The sequence below is a fragment of the Dermacentor albipictus genome, chromosome 2 (assembly GCF_038994185.2).
Source record: "Dermacentor albipictus isolate Rhodes 1998 colony chromosome 2, USDA_Dalb.pri_finalv2, whole genome shotgun sequence".
Classification (NCBI taxonomy): Eukaryota; Metazoa; Arthropoda; class Arachnida; order Ixodida; family Ixodidae; genus Dermacentor; species Dermacentor albipictus.
Genome location: NC_091822.1, coordinates 108,658,400 through 108,675,650, shown reverse-complemented (window position 1 = coordinate 108,675,650; position 17,251 = coordinate 108,658,400). Strand labels below are relative to the sequence as shown.

At 44.9% G+C, this 17,251-nt stretch overlaps 1 protein-coding gene across 3 annotated transcripts in view; it reads right to left on the bottom strand.

Moving 5' to 3' along the window:
* LOC135900786 (ATP-dependent translocase ABCB1-like) overlaps positions 1 to 17,251 on the bottom strand; it is a 180,689-nt gene that overhangs the window by 86,454 nt on the left and 76,984 nt on the right. Inside the window, exon 1 of one of the 3 annotated variants that reach the window (XM_065430362.2) lies at positions 13,207 to 13,540. The exons of the other annotated variants lie outside the window; for them this stretch is intronic. The gene's annotated coding sequence lies outside the window, so the exon portion shown is untranslated. Of the gene's footprint in view, positions 1 to 13,206; positions 13,541 to 17,251 lie in introns of those variants that run through there. 3 annotated transcript variants of the gene reach the window in all.

Here is a 17,251-nt window from a genome sequence, read left to right as displayed (position 1 = left end):
TGACGCTTGTTACGGCTGCATACTGACGACAACGGAAACCATGCATACAGGGGGTCGAAACGCGTAATCTCGCACATCTCGCAATGATGTGCATTACTGTGTTTCGTTTGTTAGATGATAACTCAACATTCGATTATTTAGTAAAGGGAAAATCAGACATTCATCAGTTCGTAGCAATTGCTACAAAGTTCGATTATTTAATATCTGCCGAAAGGCTTTAGAATCTTCATGTGCCGGCAAACTCCTGATACACATATATGGGTCGACAACATCCGCTGAAGCTGATCCTCTTGTAAGCACAAGTGAACTCAAGCCTTGTGAACTCCGGACGGAACCGCCCTTCGACACGGTGAAGGTCACGACTGGCAAGGCGCGTCTGCCAACGATGACGCTGTTTTCCTTTGGCACGTGACTGCAGTAACGCGTGGTCTTTCGCATTCCACATTTCTGGTAACGAAAGTTGGTTCATAAGTTTATCGCTCGCTCTGCATACAAGACAGCTTTTGATTCGTCGGTGGGGTTCAGCGTCATAAAGCAGTATACAGGGGCGATGGGAGACACTGTAGTGGAGCAACGGTGGGTCAATTATTTTCGTGACCCTTTCTTTTTTCTTTTTCGTGCGCGCTCCAGGCGGTAGGGATCAAACCGGCAGTCTCGCGCTCTAGCAAACGAGGACGGTAAATGGTTAACTTGTCTTCAGCATCGCACTTTGCTCTTAAGGTTAGCCATATCATGCAGAGGCAATGATCTGTCGAATCTTCACGACACTCAACTCCACACGACAAGAAATAACACGACAGTGCGATAGCTCTTGCGCAAGAATGCTGGCCAAAACTCGGAACACCTATATTAGCTCGAACCGACGACTTCGTTCTCAAAACATAGAGACACGGAAACTGTGCCACGACGGCAGTGTGTATTGTAGCGATAACACATGAAATGGCTTACTGTAAAGAAAATTCACGCGTTCCGTTGTTCTTGTGTATGTGTTTCACCGAGAGCCAATCCGTGTTGTCGTTTCGAGCACCGTGTCTCGGTCGAGACGACGACATAGAATAAAGAACCAACTACGACGCTGCGCGCACTCAAACGGCCTCCGCCGAAGGATATCGACAGACGCGATTGCCATTGTTTTCAGACTGTATACTGTCCATATCCAAGCATCGCGTAGCCTCCTTCCGCAAATAAACAAAAAAAAATTATGGGGTTTTACGTGCCAAAACCACTTTCTGATTATGAGGCGCGCCGCAGTGGGGGACTCCGGAAATTTTGACCACCTGGGGTTCTTTAACGTGCACCTAAATCTAAGTACACGGGTGTTTTCGCATTTCGCCCCCATCGAAATGCGGCCGCCGTGGCCGCGCAAATAAACACTTTTCGCTCGTTTGTTTTCGAAGGCGGACGCAAAAACGAGTCGCGTTTCGGTCAGAAGCTGATGTTTTAGGCGGCCAACATTCAAGAGAAGGAAATTTCCAAAAGAAATAAAAAAAAAGAAGGTTGGAGTACAACGGCAGACATTACCGAATCCTGGCTGGAAGCTTAACACTATTGTTGAAAAGAAAAAAAAAGTGTACAGTAATTGCATTCTATCGGGGCTAAGATATGGGGCAGAAACTTTGAGGTTAACGAAGAAGCTCGAGAACAAGTTAAGAACCGCGCAAAGAGCGATGGAACGAATGGTGTTGGGCGTAAGGTTAAGAGACAGGAAGAGAGCGGTGTGGACGAGAGAGCAAAAGGGGAGAGCCGATATTCTAGTTGCCATTAAGATCAATAAATGGAGCTGGGCAGACCATGTAATGTGTAGGGTAGACAACCGGTGGACCATTAGAGTTGCAGAATCGGTGCCAGAGGAAGGGAAGCGCAGTCGAGGACGGCAAGAAATTAGGTTGGGTGATGAAATTGCGAAATTTGCAGGCGCAAGTTGGAATCAGCTAGCGCATGACCGGGATAATTAGAGATCTCAGGGAGAGGACTTTGTCCTGCAGTGGACATAAAAATAGGCTGCTGCTGCTGCTGCTGCTGCTGCTGCTGCTGATGATGATGAGGACTCAAGAACGAGTCAAAATAGCGCGTGACTCAAATCTACTTCCCGTTCGACTGTGTCTGAAAGGAGGTGTCTTCTGTGTAGCTATCTCGCTTTCTGTGTACATACTATATGCGTACTCCATGACCATGAGTGCACCAGATGGGCGTTTCTACGCAGGTCAAGCGGGAAGTCGGGCATTTTTCGAGACGCCGAGTTGAAATTCCTGAGCTGTTTGTCACTGCGCCGTAAGAAATAACCAGAGCTGTGGAGCTATCAATCGGTCCATTGGTAACGCGTGGTCAAACGTGTTCAAACGCGTGGCCTTCGACGAAGACGACGGCCCACGCGTGGAAGCGTTGATGCCTGACAGAGGCCCGTTCTTCTTAAAGCGAGTGTGGGCTTCCACTTCGCCCGGGTATCAAACAGGACACTGTACAGCGTTTCTGGGGCTGTAACAATCTTGTTCCTGCTTTAGCTGAATCTCCGTCTTTGCATTCATTGGTGCACGTTGGGACACTTAGTTACCTTGTGGAAATCAATGGCGAGATTAGACTACGTGAGCCCAATGAAAACAAGAACATCGATGCCAAGGTTTCGATAAGAACACGTTTCCACGCTGAGCGTCTAAATGTTTTGACACCAAGCTGTGGCCAAATACTTGTTTATATCGTCGCGAGACTGAACACGACAAAGCATTTTCTTGCGAAAATATTTATAGTCCTTACAGAAGTCCTGTTCATTGCTTGGGGCGCTTTCGTTCTATTAGTGCTAGTAGCCGAACGCGCGCAGTGTGTGTTTGTGTCATGTTGCGGCAACAAAAAGTAACGTTTAGTAGTTAATGGACATATGCAAGTCCGTTCGTGAATAGCGCTTCTGCACGTCAAATTTTTTTACCTACCCGTCTTCGTGCGACTTTTTTGTGAAGACACAATGCTAGCTAAGCCCTGGCGAACACCTTAGTGTCGGTGAATGTAAATGCGCCTCACAATAGCAATAGCTTCACGTCTAGCTGATTTACAAAAGAGAAAGGAAAAAAGAGAAAGAGTTTACAAAAAGAGAAAGAAAGAAAAAAAGAGCAATATATTCTTAATGGGATTCGAAACGTAAGGTTAAGTTTAGCTAGGTTGATAACTTTCGCTTCAGGAAAGCTAAAAATGACAATCCGTGAGTGGAGTCTTCGTGAGCCAGACACTGATCGACCGAAGACAGGCTTGCAGTTCCAGCGTGAGCCCTTCGTGAGGTCATGAGATATGGACGACGTCTTCTCGGAACTATGTAGTTAATAGTCTATCAACGAACAAGGATACCATTGTATGCTAAAAGAACCAATGACTAGACTCAACGTGTTTCGAGAAATGTTTCTGAGCAAGAACGGCCCGAACTCGGCGAAATGAATGCTTTGAAATTTGTGACGTCACACTAAGGGGCCGGTGCTGTGGTGGTAGCGCTGAACTTAAATAGGGAAGCTGAAGCCTTAATTTTTTCCGCCCATAAATAACATCTCTCAGCCAAATAAATGCATATCAAAGCCTTCGGAAAAATAAAAGCCACTTCACCAAAATAAAACTAATTTTGTCCTACTCTTTAGTGTCCTATAAAAGAAATAAGGGCTTTGTGGTCGGTCTAGGAAATATGAGAAGGACGCAAAACTGTTCAGCACAGAGTTGCTAATAAAAAATACTAGAAAAATACTAGAGGGAACTTCGGCGCAGCGACCGTATAGCTAACAAATTTATGTAATCTTCCAGCTTTTTTCCAAATTTCCAAGCAGTTATACATTTCCTAACCCATGAAGGCAACAGGTTTCTTGGCATTATCATAGCGAATTGTTGCTCGCGGCTTTGTCAGGCTGCCCATTGGTTCGGTGGGTTTCACTGTCTGCTTCCACCATCGTGTACAAGTGATGGGAAATGAATTATTATTATTATTATTATTATTATTATTATTATTATTATTATTATTATTATTATTATTATTATTATTATTATTATTATTATTATTATTATTATTAAGCTTTGTGATTCTGCAAATTATCAATTTGCAGAAAGCAAGTTGGACGATGTTTCCGCACATCAGTGTACAGTACAATATCGGTCATTCCCTTGTTCACTGAACCGTCATTTACGCCTCTGCTCCCACAGACCCTAACGTCAGAGTTCTCTGTCGTTATTTCTCCCGGAAAAAAATATGAGTCAATACAATCGTGACGGGGATACCTAATGAAAAGGCACCCGTGACCACCTCCTCAACACAGCACGAATTGCTAAAGAACAGATCTCCTCGTAACATGCTCGTTGGCTGTGACGTCATTAGCACGCGCCACGGTTTGCACGCCCGAATTCGCAGTGTGCATTCGAGCACGCCAGGGAGCCTTAAATCTGTTGTAATTAAATCGAAATTAAAATTTTATCATGCATATAGTTTTTCAAGAAAATGCTTCACATATCGTACACGGCCCATTCAAGCTATGACCCGTCGCACAAGTTATACGAAGGGGAAAAAAGTAAATAACGAAATAATAAAAAAAAGAAGCTGTGGGACTAGCAAACCAGACCAGCACATCCAAGGACAAAGTGTTACTCGCTTCTAAAACCGAGACATTCAGAAGAACACGCCTTCAGTATAGGAACGGTCTTGCGGTTATGTCGGTAAACTTACATATTTATTGTGACAACTGCGTGACTATACAGTGTTGGAACACTTAAATTATTGGAAACAAATATTTTTTTGCTTGTTCTTGATCAAGCAGAGCAGCGATATTTTTTGAGCGCATTACATTCAATTTTTTTTTTTAACACGCGTTCCACAACACACGGGGTCGCGAGACCGTCTTGCTAGGTCTCACATTTCTCCACAAAAGGTGGCGAAAAAAAAAAAAAAATTCCATGAACCTTTTACGCACTGCGGCAAGCTTCGCCTCCGCTCATTATTATTATTTTTAAGCGAACGCTAGCGTTGTTGCTTTGACCCCTCGTTTTACGACTTGAAATGTGATGAATGCTTGTTTTGTTGACGTTACCAATAAGCGCTTCGCTTTTCTCTTTCTCTGTACCTTCTGCTTCGACTAAGCGACTGAAGAGCGTTGATGTAGTGCTTGAATTTTGCTCACGTTGATTTATTGAAGCACATTAAAAGGCGCTATTAGCTTGTCTACTCTGTACACAGCCGCTAAGGCCTTTAGAGTGTGTATGTTTCTCTCCTTCTCTCTATATGTCACCACTCATCATACATCGCACCTGGAGTAGCATAGTCTCATGCCAAGCCTATAGGTTAACAGGTAACATTAAACTTTCTCTCTCTCTTGCTTCTGTTATAATCACTCTGGATCACCGGCCTTTACACTTCGGTTATGAAGGTCAAAAGTGCGCAGCAGAACAAACGCACAGCATAATGTCAACCCTGCTGTGCATGGCAACGAATAAAGTTAAAAGAATATATGAACTTGCATTCCGCTCCCTTCACCATTTGCAAGCTCTTGCGCATGATTTGCAGGGTTCAACAGTGTTCGGTTTGCGCAACTTGACCTTTTGAGCGCGGTCGCATATGCTGCATGTGATCAGTAGCGATTCACTGTCGTCTGTTCAAATGTGACAACATAACGCCGATGTTGATCAAGAGGTAACATCTGAGGTTGATCATAATTGTGATTTCGACTCGTTGGCAGTTCACCACGAAGGCGTTCAGTGTAACGCAGCTGGTGCGTGGACTCAGAGGAAGAACAAGACAAGTAGTAACGTGGAAAGTTGGGCTAGTTGGTGAGTGATCATAGTACCTTGCTGGTGAAGCAGCGCACAGACACGGACACAGTGAAGACAAACAGGAATAGACGACACTCGCTGCACTCCCAACTATTTTATTTCAGAACACATACTTCATGTTTATATACCTGCGCATCCTAAGGCGTCAAGGCAAATCAAGGCAAGATTAGAGGCATTCCCATATTAAGGGGCACTGCTCACAACATGGGTGCTGGCCGCTTTACAATGATACCACAGTTTTATCACACCATAAGGATCAACTAACCAGGGAAATAATCGAAGCCTTTCATATTCACAAGAGGGGAGAGGGTTGTATCAGTCAGCCATTTGTACATCTAAGCCATGGTGAGGTTGCGTTTTTGGAAGTACACTAAAAAGAAGAGAAAAGAAAATGTGTAATAAAAATGGTGGTTAGGGTTGCAACAAATCACGATAGGATTGCACACCATGTTAGATAAGTGCCATGTCTTTGACGCCCGAGTATGCGCGGGCAAACGATGTATATATATATATATATATATATATATATATATATATATATATATATATATATATATATATATATATATATATATATATATATATATATATATATATATATATATATATATAAAAGCCTCTAATCTTGCCTTGATTTGCTTTGACGCCTGAGGGTGCGCAGGTATATAAACATGAAGTATGTGTTCTGAAATAAAATAGTTGCGAGTGCAGCGAGTGTCGTCTATTCCTGTTTGTCTTCACTGTGTCCGTGTCTGTGCGCTGCTTCACCAGCAAGGTACTATGAAGACAAGTAGGAATCCATCATCATCACCATCATCAGATCTGCTCGTTTGCTTCCAGTTTTTCCTCTGCGTCCATGTTCTGATTGCGCTACACTGAATACCTCCGCGACTCCATCCGAGGTGCTGTTCTGGGCAATACGTCAAAGTCCGCCGTACTGCCATACTCGGCAACTTCTTTGCTCTGATCGGCTCACAGGGAGGAGGAGGTTATACGCTCTCTCCGATAGACTCAAAACGCAAACCTGGCGCAATTCGAGTACATATGGCGGGATTTGGCAACGTCTAGAGAAGTGACACCCCGAGACGCCTCTGTTAGGACCGGAGTGCCGGTCGCACTAAATTCTGCTCCCTTAACAACTCGTTCCAGAGATAAGAGCAACACAAACCATTCACAGATACCGCATCAAGAGCATTAAAATATGCAGCCTAACCAACACCGGAAGCGGAAGGGTTTCATGAAGAGCGAGCCTCCAGTGAGGCAATTGCGTCATCTCTTATGTTGTTTTTGTTTTTATGCCATTTTGCATTGTTGAAACGACGGGTGCAGTCTACAGCAACATATCAGGCTCATGTAATATGGATGTCACGCTGTGCATTTTTCGATCGTGATCGGGATAGAATTTCTCGATCGCGATCGGCTTCAACGCGCATGCTGCGGAACGTAGCCAATCGCCTTCTAGAAATTGGATCCCGATCAGACTCTATCACGATCGAAAGTACATCGCGCGGCAACCGTATTATTGTTAGGAGGTCCCAACACGAGCGGTTACAGCTAGTATCAGCAGCATAGATATCGTTATGTGATTCGTGTCACACGAGGACAATAAATGACAATAAACGCCTCTCAGGGCCAATAAGTAAAATAAAGCAAGATGCTCTGTATAAGTAAATTATTTGTAATACCAAAAACACCATTTATATGCATTGAGAGGTGGCTTGAAAAAAACCCGCAACAACAAAATACGGGAGGCGCGAATTATAAGCCGCCTAGACGGTTTCGCACGAGCTTGCCCTGTAGTCGTGAATTTCGATGGCGTCATGCTCGGGCCTAGTTATTATATCTTTTCCCTCGCAAAGTGGACTATGTTGCATTCTAAAGGAGTCGATAGACTGAACTTAGCAAGTTTTTGACAATTTTTCACTGCGCGACAAACAACCCGAATACGAGAAAAGAGTTCGAAATTCGTGACGTCCCACTGACGTGCAGGTGTCACTTTATAGGCACGAAATTAAGACAGTGAAACTTCGACCATCATTTCCTCTTCTAGTAATAATCAACACATAGAGTTTTCTTTTTAAAGAATACATTAACCAGAATAAACTGTCTAAGCGTCTTTTTATGTGTGTGTGTGTCCGTTTAATACTTCGGGTCAGACACGCTGCACCGGTATTATGATTTCATCCCATTTTTCGCACGCCGCACAACTCAGTCGTCGAATGCGTGCTATCGCTCCCTGTATTAGCAGCTGTGACTGCACGCAAAATCAAATTGGAAAAGTGAGCTGAATATTTTGCATTATATATCTATAACGACTTGTTTTTTTATTTAATCGTGTATGCACGAGAGTGGAACTGCAGTAGGTGTAGCAAAATAATTCTGCGAGTAAACTATATTAGTTGTGTTCACCTGAGGCGTCTGTTGTCACTTATGTAATGTATGTACAGGCTCCCGTTAGGACGAACCCGGTTAAGCCGAATGATCGCATATGGCGAACAATGTGCGAGTGATTGGTTGGTTTCCCCATACGCCCTATATATGATGCTTGCTGCTCGCGTCAGTGAGAGGCTCGGATCCACACTGCAGCAAAAGCGAATTGTATTTCCGTGGACATAAACTGCGGAGATGTTGGTTTGGAAGCAAAAAAAAAAAAAAGAACGCAGGGCTGACACTGCGGTAACATCAATTGAGCAGGTCCTTGAAGTCCAGTTTGTAGGCTGATACAGATAGTGAGCCAGGCACGTACCCAGGGGGGGGCCCGGGGGGGCCCGGGCCCCCCCCGAAATCAAGTGGCATAACCCCCCCCCCCCTCCCCACCCACGCCACCACTCCTCACACATTCCTAAAGCGCCGCCAGATTAATGTTGAGACTTGGCAGCTGTTCATCGGTCAGCCTTATGCTGCCTTTTTCACTCCTTTTAGATGGCGGTAGTTATCGGCATCTCTTGTAATGTGAAGGACAGTTTTCTCATAGATTCCGCACCCGCGCGATTAACTCGAGATGCGTTCAGTTGTCACCATCTATTCAACCGTCACGCGCATAGATCTTGCTTTTGTTAGTTCAACCTTCTTTGTTTAGGCTGATCCTGGGACCAGGAGAGGGATGCGGCTGTTACTTAGCTGGTCTGTATACTCTCATGGAACGAGTTGCGGCCGTACAAAACGCCAATAGCGTTTAAGTTTTCCCTGTGCTTCATTATTTCCTTGAGTTACTTACGGCTCGCCCCGATGCTGGCAGATGCCCGGAACCATATACACGTGATATGGGTTAGATAAGGTGGGAAATAAAATAATGTGAAAGAGCGTCCATCATGAAACCCTGCAATAATCCTTAAACCCATAAGCAAGATGACTGTCGCCCGTTACCTCGTCTGTTTTTCCCTAATTGTATAGCACTTGTCGTGGAAAATTGGCCACTGGAAACAAAAATCGCAAGGAGTTGAGAAATTAAGCGATCTACTAAGGGAGAGAGCCAACGCAATAACCAAACATGTTGACCGTTGTTTATGAGAATATTTATGGATCAACATCTTTTTATTTAAAAAGGAAGTAGAGGAAACGCCGCCGGAAGTGGAGAATAATTACTTGCTTTGAATGACGCTTCTACAGTTATCGGTCGAACCGCCTCACGTAGCCACTTCTCTGCTGTGCTTATGTGAGTATGTTTTTCTAACCTTTCTCGGTGAGCGCAGTACGTCTAGAATCGCAGAGTCCTGCGCTCTACGCGGTTGTATGGGACTGGCGGCCGCACAGCGTTACGCAATTCGCGGAACTGTCAGAACTGATCCACAAGACGAAAATAACTGATATTCGAAACTATGAGAAAGACTGAAGAAGCCGTAAAAAAATGAACGCAGCCTGAAATCAGTAAAAAAGAAACCTGGCATAGGACAAACCATGATGTATGCACTAAAAGATAAGAAGGATAATATCATAAGCAATCTCGAAGATACAGTAAAAGCAGCGGAAAAATTCTAAGCTGACCTGTATACAGTACCCAGAGGAGTCACGATACCTCACTTAGAAACAGTAATGAACAGGATACAGAAACTCTCCTATAACTAGCGATGAGGTCAGAAGGGCCCTGCAAGACATGAAACGATGAAGAGTTGGAGGAGAACGTGGAATAACAGTCCATTTAATCGAAGATGGAGGAGACATAATGCTTGAAAAACTGGCGACTCTTTATACGAAGTGTATATCGACTGCAACGGTCACAGAAAACTGGAAGAATGCAGACATTATACTAATCCACAAAAAAGGAGACGTTAAAGAATTGAAAAATTATAGGACCATTAGCTTGCTCCCATTATTATATAAGATATTTACCAAAATAATCACCAATAGAATAAGGGCAACGCTGGATTTTGTCAACCAAGGGAACAGGCTGGCTTCAGGAGGAGATACCTTACAATGGATCACATCCATGTCATCCATCAGGTTATCGCGAAATCTGCAGAGTACAATAAGCCTCTCTATGTGGCTTATAGAGATTACGAAAATGCATTTGATTCAGTAGAGATACCAGCAGTCTAGAGGCACTGCGTAATCAAGGACTACAGAACGCTTACGTAAAAAGCTTGAAAAATATTGCTACATGCGTGTGGTATTTGTTTGTTTGAACGAGGTGCGTGGGCGCCATCACTCCAGAAAAGAGGAGCAAGAACGAACTGGGCTCGCGCTGTGAATCTAAACGGTCAGCGCTGCAACCATTGTTGTAAATATAATCTGTAAATAGTTTCTCGTCTTACTGACTCGTCCTTCGCGTAAGAATATATACAGAGGTTCTACAGCTACCTTAATTCTACACAAGAAAAGCAGGGAGATACCTATAGAGAAATGGGTCAAACAGGGAGACACAATTTCTCCAAAGCTATTCACTGCGTGCTTAGAAGAACTCAAGCTATTAAACTGGGAAGGCTTAGGAGTAAATATCGACGGCAAATATCTCAGCAACCTTCGGTTTGCCGATGACATTGTTCTATTCAACAACAATGCAGACGAGTTACAACAAATGATTGGATACCTTAACAGAGAGAGTGTAAGAGTGGGGTTGAATATTAATATGCAGAAGATGATAATGATAAATTGCCGGGCAAAGGAACAAGAGATCAGGATCGCCAGTCGGCCACTAGAGACTGTGAAGGAGTACGTTTACCTAGGTCAATTAATCACAGGGAACCCTGATCATGAGAAGGAAATTCACAGAAGAATAAAAATAGGTTGGATCGCATACGGCAGACATTGCCAGCTCCTGACTGGAAGCTTACCATAATTATTGAAAAGTAAGGTGTGCAATCAGTGCGTTTTGCCAGTGCTGACATATGGGGCAGAGACTTGAGAATGAGTTAAGGACCGCGCAAAGAGCGATCGAACGAAGATTGCTAGGCATAACGTTAAAAGAGAGAAAGAGAGCCGTTTGGATCAGAGAGCGAACGGGTATAGATGATATCCTAATTGACATCAAGAGGAAAAAAAATGTAGCTGGGCAGGTCATGTAATGCGCCGGTTAGATAACCGTTGGACCATTAGGGTTACAGAATGGGTACCAAGAGAAGGGAAACGCAATCGAGGACGACAAAACACTAAGTGGAGCGATGAAATTGGGAAATTCGCGGGCGCTAGTTGGAATCGGTTGGCGCAGGTCAGGGGTAAATTGAGATCGCAGGGAGAGGCCTTCGTCCTGCAGTGGACATAAAACAGGATGATGATGATGATGATGGAGGTGGTGGGCCCCCCCCGAAAAAAAATCCTGGGTACGTGCCTGTAGTGAGCACATCGCTATGGGCCGCAATAACAAGTTGTTCTCACGTATGACGCAGCTGATAATGCCCCGAGTACATTGGCACGCTGTTTCGACAGGAGGGCACCGATGGATTTTGGAGCAACGGAATGGAAAAAAAAATATACACCCGTTTCTCGTGGAAGCGTTAAACATCCCCTGGTGGTCAAAATTAATCCGGAGTCCCCGACTACGGCGTGCCCCCCAATCAAATCGTGGTTTTGACACGTAGAACCCCAGATTTCAATTTAATTTTTGAGCAAAAGTTAGGTGCAATGTCAGTTTTGAGCTAGCTCACGGATTTGTAATGCGCTATCAAAGAAACATTACTGAGTGACTCAAATAAGAGTGCATAAACCAGTGCTTTGAAACGTTCAGAGATCTTCCAATATTTTTTCGCCCGTCTGCACGTCTTTTGATTATATACCACTTGGGTGCACCAAGAATAGTGAATTTGTTTCCTTTGATGGCTCCTGTTCCCGTGAACATCTTTCTGATAAGACAAAAACATATTTCGTTTGTCGCTTGGAGTTCGTCTTAACCGTAGGGAGTATATACTGCATATAAAATTACGTCCGTATTTCGTCAACAGAATAAATTCAGCTCGACTGGCAAAACTTGATCCCTCTATTTAATCTTCTAGCCTAGCAGCACAGAAATCAAGGACAATGTAAGCATGCATAATGTCGGGCCGCATTTACCCATATGCAGCAGGTATACATATGAAATAATATATATATTGCAATAATGAAAAATCTCCTTGCCCTCCGTGTTCCAGTTCTTACTCGCAGTCTTCACACTTTGCTAGAAATGCCAAGTTGTTCTTTACTCCTCGCCGTGTGAGTGGATTGGGTTAAATGAGTCGTTTTACTTTTTCTTCTGTGCACACGTGTAACACTTTCCTCTCTATACGAGGCAAGCAAACATTGCGGAAAAGCCGGTTACGTCAGTTTTCCAATAACACAGTCAATCGACGAATCAATAAATCAACACGTCTCAACGTAAGGAGTACGACTTTACCGGACGCGGATTTCTCGCGTAGGTGGACTTAGGGACGAGCAGCTAATACCCACAAAAGTCAATCACGCGAGCTTCTACGTATAAGCGGATCATCTCGACGACACCTCTAAGACAAAAAAAAAAAAAAGTCTCCCCTAGTCCCTAGTTGTCTTCTCGAGGCGGCAACCGCAACAACTATACCTTTCATTTATTATTTGCTCTCTCTCTCGTTAGCAAGCGTAGTCTGTTGAGCCAGTTGGTGCATCATGTAGTGTCGTTGGGCGGAAATACGGGTGGGAAGAAACGGAGTGGACAGGACAGACGCTGTCCTGTCCGTTTCTTCCCACCCGTATTTCCGCTCAACGACACTACATAAAACTGCCTGTTCATTTGCGCGTCAACGTTTTTCTTCTCATGTCGAATAATGCGTACGCTGCAGCGTGTGTGCAAAAGCTGAAGAATTAAACAGTGTCGCGCCCTCGTATATATGTGCACGTAATCTTGCCTCTTCGCAGGGCCTCGACATCTGACCAACTTTTTTTGTCTTTCGGAGAGCGAACTTTATACCTTTGAACAGATCGAGCGCCATGGGTACGACGAACAGACGACAGCATATATCGAGCCTATTATGCACGCTTTACCTTTTCTGTGTATGACGCCTGTGTGTCCTGCTGGAAGTCGCCGCTGTCGTCACGTCCGTGCTGGGGGTGAGTACGTCGCGGATGTTTTTTCCCCCCCACAGAACACACCCACCACCGCTGCGGCGCACGTTCTTGAGCGGCAAACGGAAAAAGAACGAAAAAAAAGTGGAAACACAGATTTTTTTGCTCCCTCGACGACAACGACGGGTGCCAAACACAGCCAACGAGATGTGGAGACGATCGGCGCACGCAGGGAAGATCTCTGTCGCCCCTTCGACTGCCACCGCTGCTTCGCCGGCTGCGGAAGCTTGCATATGAAGTACAACGTGCGAGACCAAATGGGAGGCGACGGCCGAAGCAGCCTCGGTCGCCGCTATTTGCTCGCGCCGTCGGCGATAAAGCGAGAGACGACGGCAGATAATAAGTTCCGCTCCTATCGGCGGTGTATCGGGACTTCTGTTTCTGGCGGAGTGTGGTTTTGAGAGAGCGTGGCGGTTGTTGCGGAGAAATCTAGCGATACACTTGCCCCGCTGCTTAACGTACGCCAACTCGATTGTTTAAGGGGAGAGCGAAGGTTGATATCCGATGCCCGCGTAGAGTCTGACGTAAATGGCGGGAGGAGGGAGTCTCAGTCACGCGTGTGACTCATGCGCGTCAGTTTGGTATAGTTGTTGCCGCCGCTGCTGCTGCTGTTGCCCGTGTAGTGCGACGAAGATGGATGAGTACATGCGGTGCAATGTATGCGTCAAGAGCGAAAAGCGCTGTGAGGGCAGACGGTGATGACAACTGCTAGAGTCGCACCTTTCGCAAATGCTTTTAGGCAGTGGAAAGAGCAGTGACATACAGAAGGAGCTCGATGAAGTTGGGCGCAATGTCTTTGCGGAACGTTTGCTGCTGATCTCGTTTATTCTTCCCGACCCTGCTTCGAATCAATCAATCAATCAATCAATCAATCAATCAATCAATCAATCAATCAATCAATCAATCAATCAATCAATCAATCAATCAATCAATCAATCAATCAATCAATCGTTATTATCACGTCAGTCCTGCGGGCAAGGCGAGGATCGACGTCAGTCAGTTCCCGTCACGGAGCTATAGACAAATCTTCAACTTTCTCGAAGTCGACCGCCATCTGAACACAAACGTGAAAAAAAAAAAAAACATGAATGGAAAAATGAAAGTTGATAGCACCATACCATGTCATATTAAACTATACCATGCCACACCACCCCGTACCATGATATTCTATGCCACCCATTAACAGGCTCGAAGTCCATGTTCTTACCTTAAGGGCATCGTACACTCATGTCTCCTATTTGACCTGGATATGCCTCCTCCCCCCTTGTTTTTATGCGCTCCACGTTGCGTACGTAATGTACGTATTGTTACGCTCTCGAATTACTGCTGATTAACCGTCAGAATGATACGGAAAAAAATTTATTAGTAAACGTACAACAATGTAAGCCAAAGGTAAAACGTCCGGCAGATATCTGCCCGTCAAAACGCCCAAAACACGCACAAGCACTGCTACGCCTCACGCCATCTCACCTCTGAAGGAAGAACTGGTCGGCCTTCGAAAGATAAGTTTTTGAAAATAAATTTTGGCTGGGAGTTTTCATTCTCTTTAATGCAACTATGGGAGTGTTGCTGTAGCGCAGTGAGCAGTGACATACAGAAGAAACTCGATGAAGTTGTGCGCAATATGTCTTCGCGGAACGATTGCTGCACATCTCGTCCAAAGGCATGCTAAATTCCTTCTTGAAGCTACCTATCTTAATATAATAATAGGTAAGTAATTAGGCCGGCGCTTGTGCATTCTCTAGTTAAGCAAGGATAAGAAATTACAAGGGTAAGTTGTAATTGACTACATGTAGGGCATCAGTCCACACCGGAGCCCATTTTATCTCCTTCAGTTAGGTTTGAGAACCATCCGAAATCGAGCGGAGCAGTCCTGATTTTGTAGTAAATGCCTCGTGTCCCAATTTTACACAGTCGGGACGGCCAAATGTCCCTACTTATTATTATTATTATTATTATTTTTGCTGAATAACAACAACTTGACCAGACTTCCTTTTTTATAATGCCTGACAGTTCGTGTGCCCATTTTTTTTTTTGTGCGTGTCTGTGTTCGGTTGCATTGTGATAAACATATAGAGGCGGTCAATTTCGCTTATGTCATGGTTCTAGTTCTGTTGTACGCCCTAACGAATCGCTGTACCTCTATCTGTATCGACAGTCATGTTAGACAACTGTAGTGCACCTTTCTTGTTGTAAATCGCGACATGGTAGGGCTTCAAAAAATAGTTGTACAGTTGTGTTGCATGTACAGACTGGCGGCTCCCGGCACCGACACGGCCAGTCGTAGCTCCCCCCCACCCTCCCTTTCTCCGCCACCACGTCCTAACTTTGTCCACTCTACTGTTGGCAACCCTACCTTCAATGCCTGTCACAGTAATTAAAGAAAGGCTACAGTTAGTTCAGTAACCATAATATTCATTCGACGTAATTGATTTATACAAGAATGACCCAACGCTGTTTCCACGAATAGTGGCTGCGTTTATGGAAATAACAACTCCATAAAGAGGTCACCGGCACCAGCCAAGCCATTTCCTTGCTTGTCCATAAACACGCTCATCGAGCAGCACTGTAGTGACTGTAGTGCGTGGGACATGTAAACACAGCCGTACCAGAAAGAGCGGTAAGAACAGACGAGGAACGGGCGCAAAGGGCGGAAATGTAGGCGCCAACACGCTCCCATCGCCTGTGCCAGACAGAAATCCATCAATAAAGCAGTGACGGCTTCCGAACAAAACCGCCGAAGTATGGATAGCCGAAGTACACACGACGTGAACTGACCCACATCGTTTCCCGCACAGCTCACGAGATGGAAGCGCATGCAGTATTCACGAAACTTGTGAATGAAGTGAGTTGCATGACTTCCTTCCAGCTTTAGAACAAAATCTCAAACAATTTCTTGCCTTTAAGTTTGTAGCATACAAGCTGGCGCGCCATCTCTAAACGGTTGAATCAACACATAAACGGTAATTTTTGTTTATATTGCCAAGAATATGTGTACAATTTTTGCCTACAGATGACGCCTTTGTCAGTTAGTTTCTCATGCTTAGTCGCAAAGAGCGGTTATATTTTGAGGCGCAGTTTCGCACCTGACATAATTTACGAACTGCAGACTTCATTACCGGAACGCAATTTGCATATCGGGACACCGTTGGCGGCAGACGGCTGGCCTTACGCATAATCGATCTCCGATGTCCGGCCGCCGAAATATGGGTGCAGCGCCTGGGAAAGTGGTGACGGGAAAAGTAGGGGGCCGGCTTCCCTGAGCTATTTTCTCGACAGTAATCGTTGGTTGGTCAGTGGCGTCACCTGGCGTATCATCCCGTCACTCGGCCATCGGTCGCACAGGGCAACACGATGCCGGCGCGGGACAACATGTCGTAAGGTGAGCGGGCTGACTCTTGCCGCGGTTTTTTGCATATATTTTGCGAGAATTCACAACTTCGAGTTGTCGGCCGCATTTGTCAATGAAATAGTAGAGCTTTAGTGCTGGCGACTTGGGGTTACGTGCCGTCCTGTAAACAGTAGACGGCGCGATTAGCAGACAACGTTGCGGTGCGACGCTGACAACGAAGTCGTCTGCTTTCGTAGCGTTTCTCCCATAATATTTCTGCTCTGGCTGAAGCTCAGAAAGTGTCTTTGCTATATTGTCAAGCGCAGTTTAATTTCTACAACGAGTAATGCAGCGCAGAAAGCAGAAAACTTACGAAATAAGTATTAATGCGATGTATACGATTCGTGAAGGACAGTGCATAGGAGGTGTCCATCAATTATTTTAATATCTAATTTCATTCACCAGCGCTACAAAAAACTCTTCCTAGTGGCGCAAAGCTCCGATTCCTTTGACGAAAGGTCACCTTAGAAGACATGCACATAAGTGTATTGCGTTGAACAAACGAGCTGTGACTTGCCCATTTATGGCGAGTGAGTTATCGTGCAATCCAATGTCAATAAAACAGGAACCTTA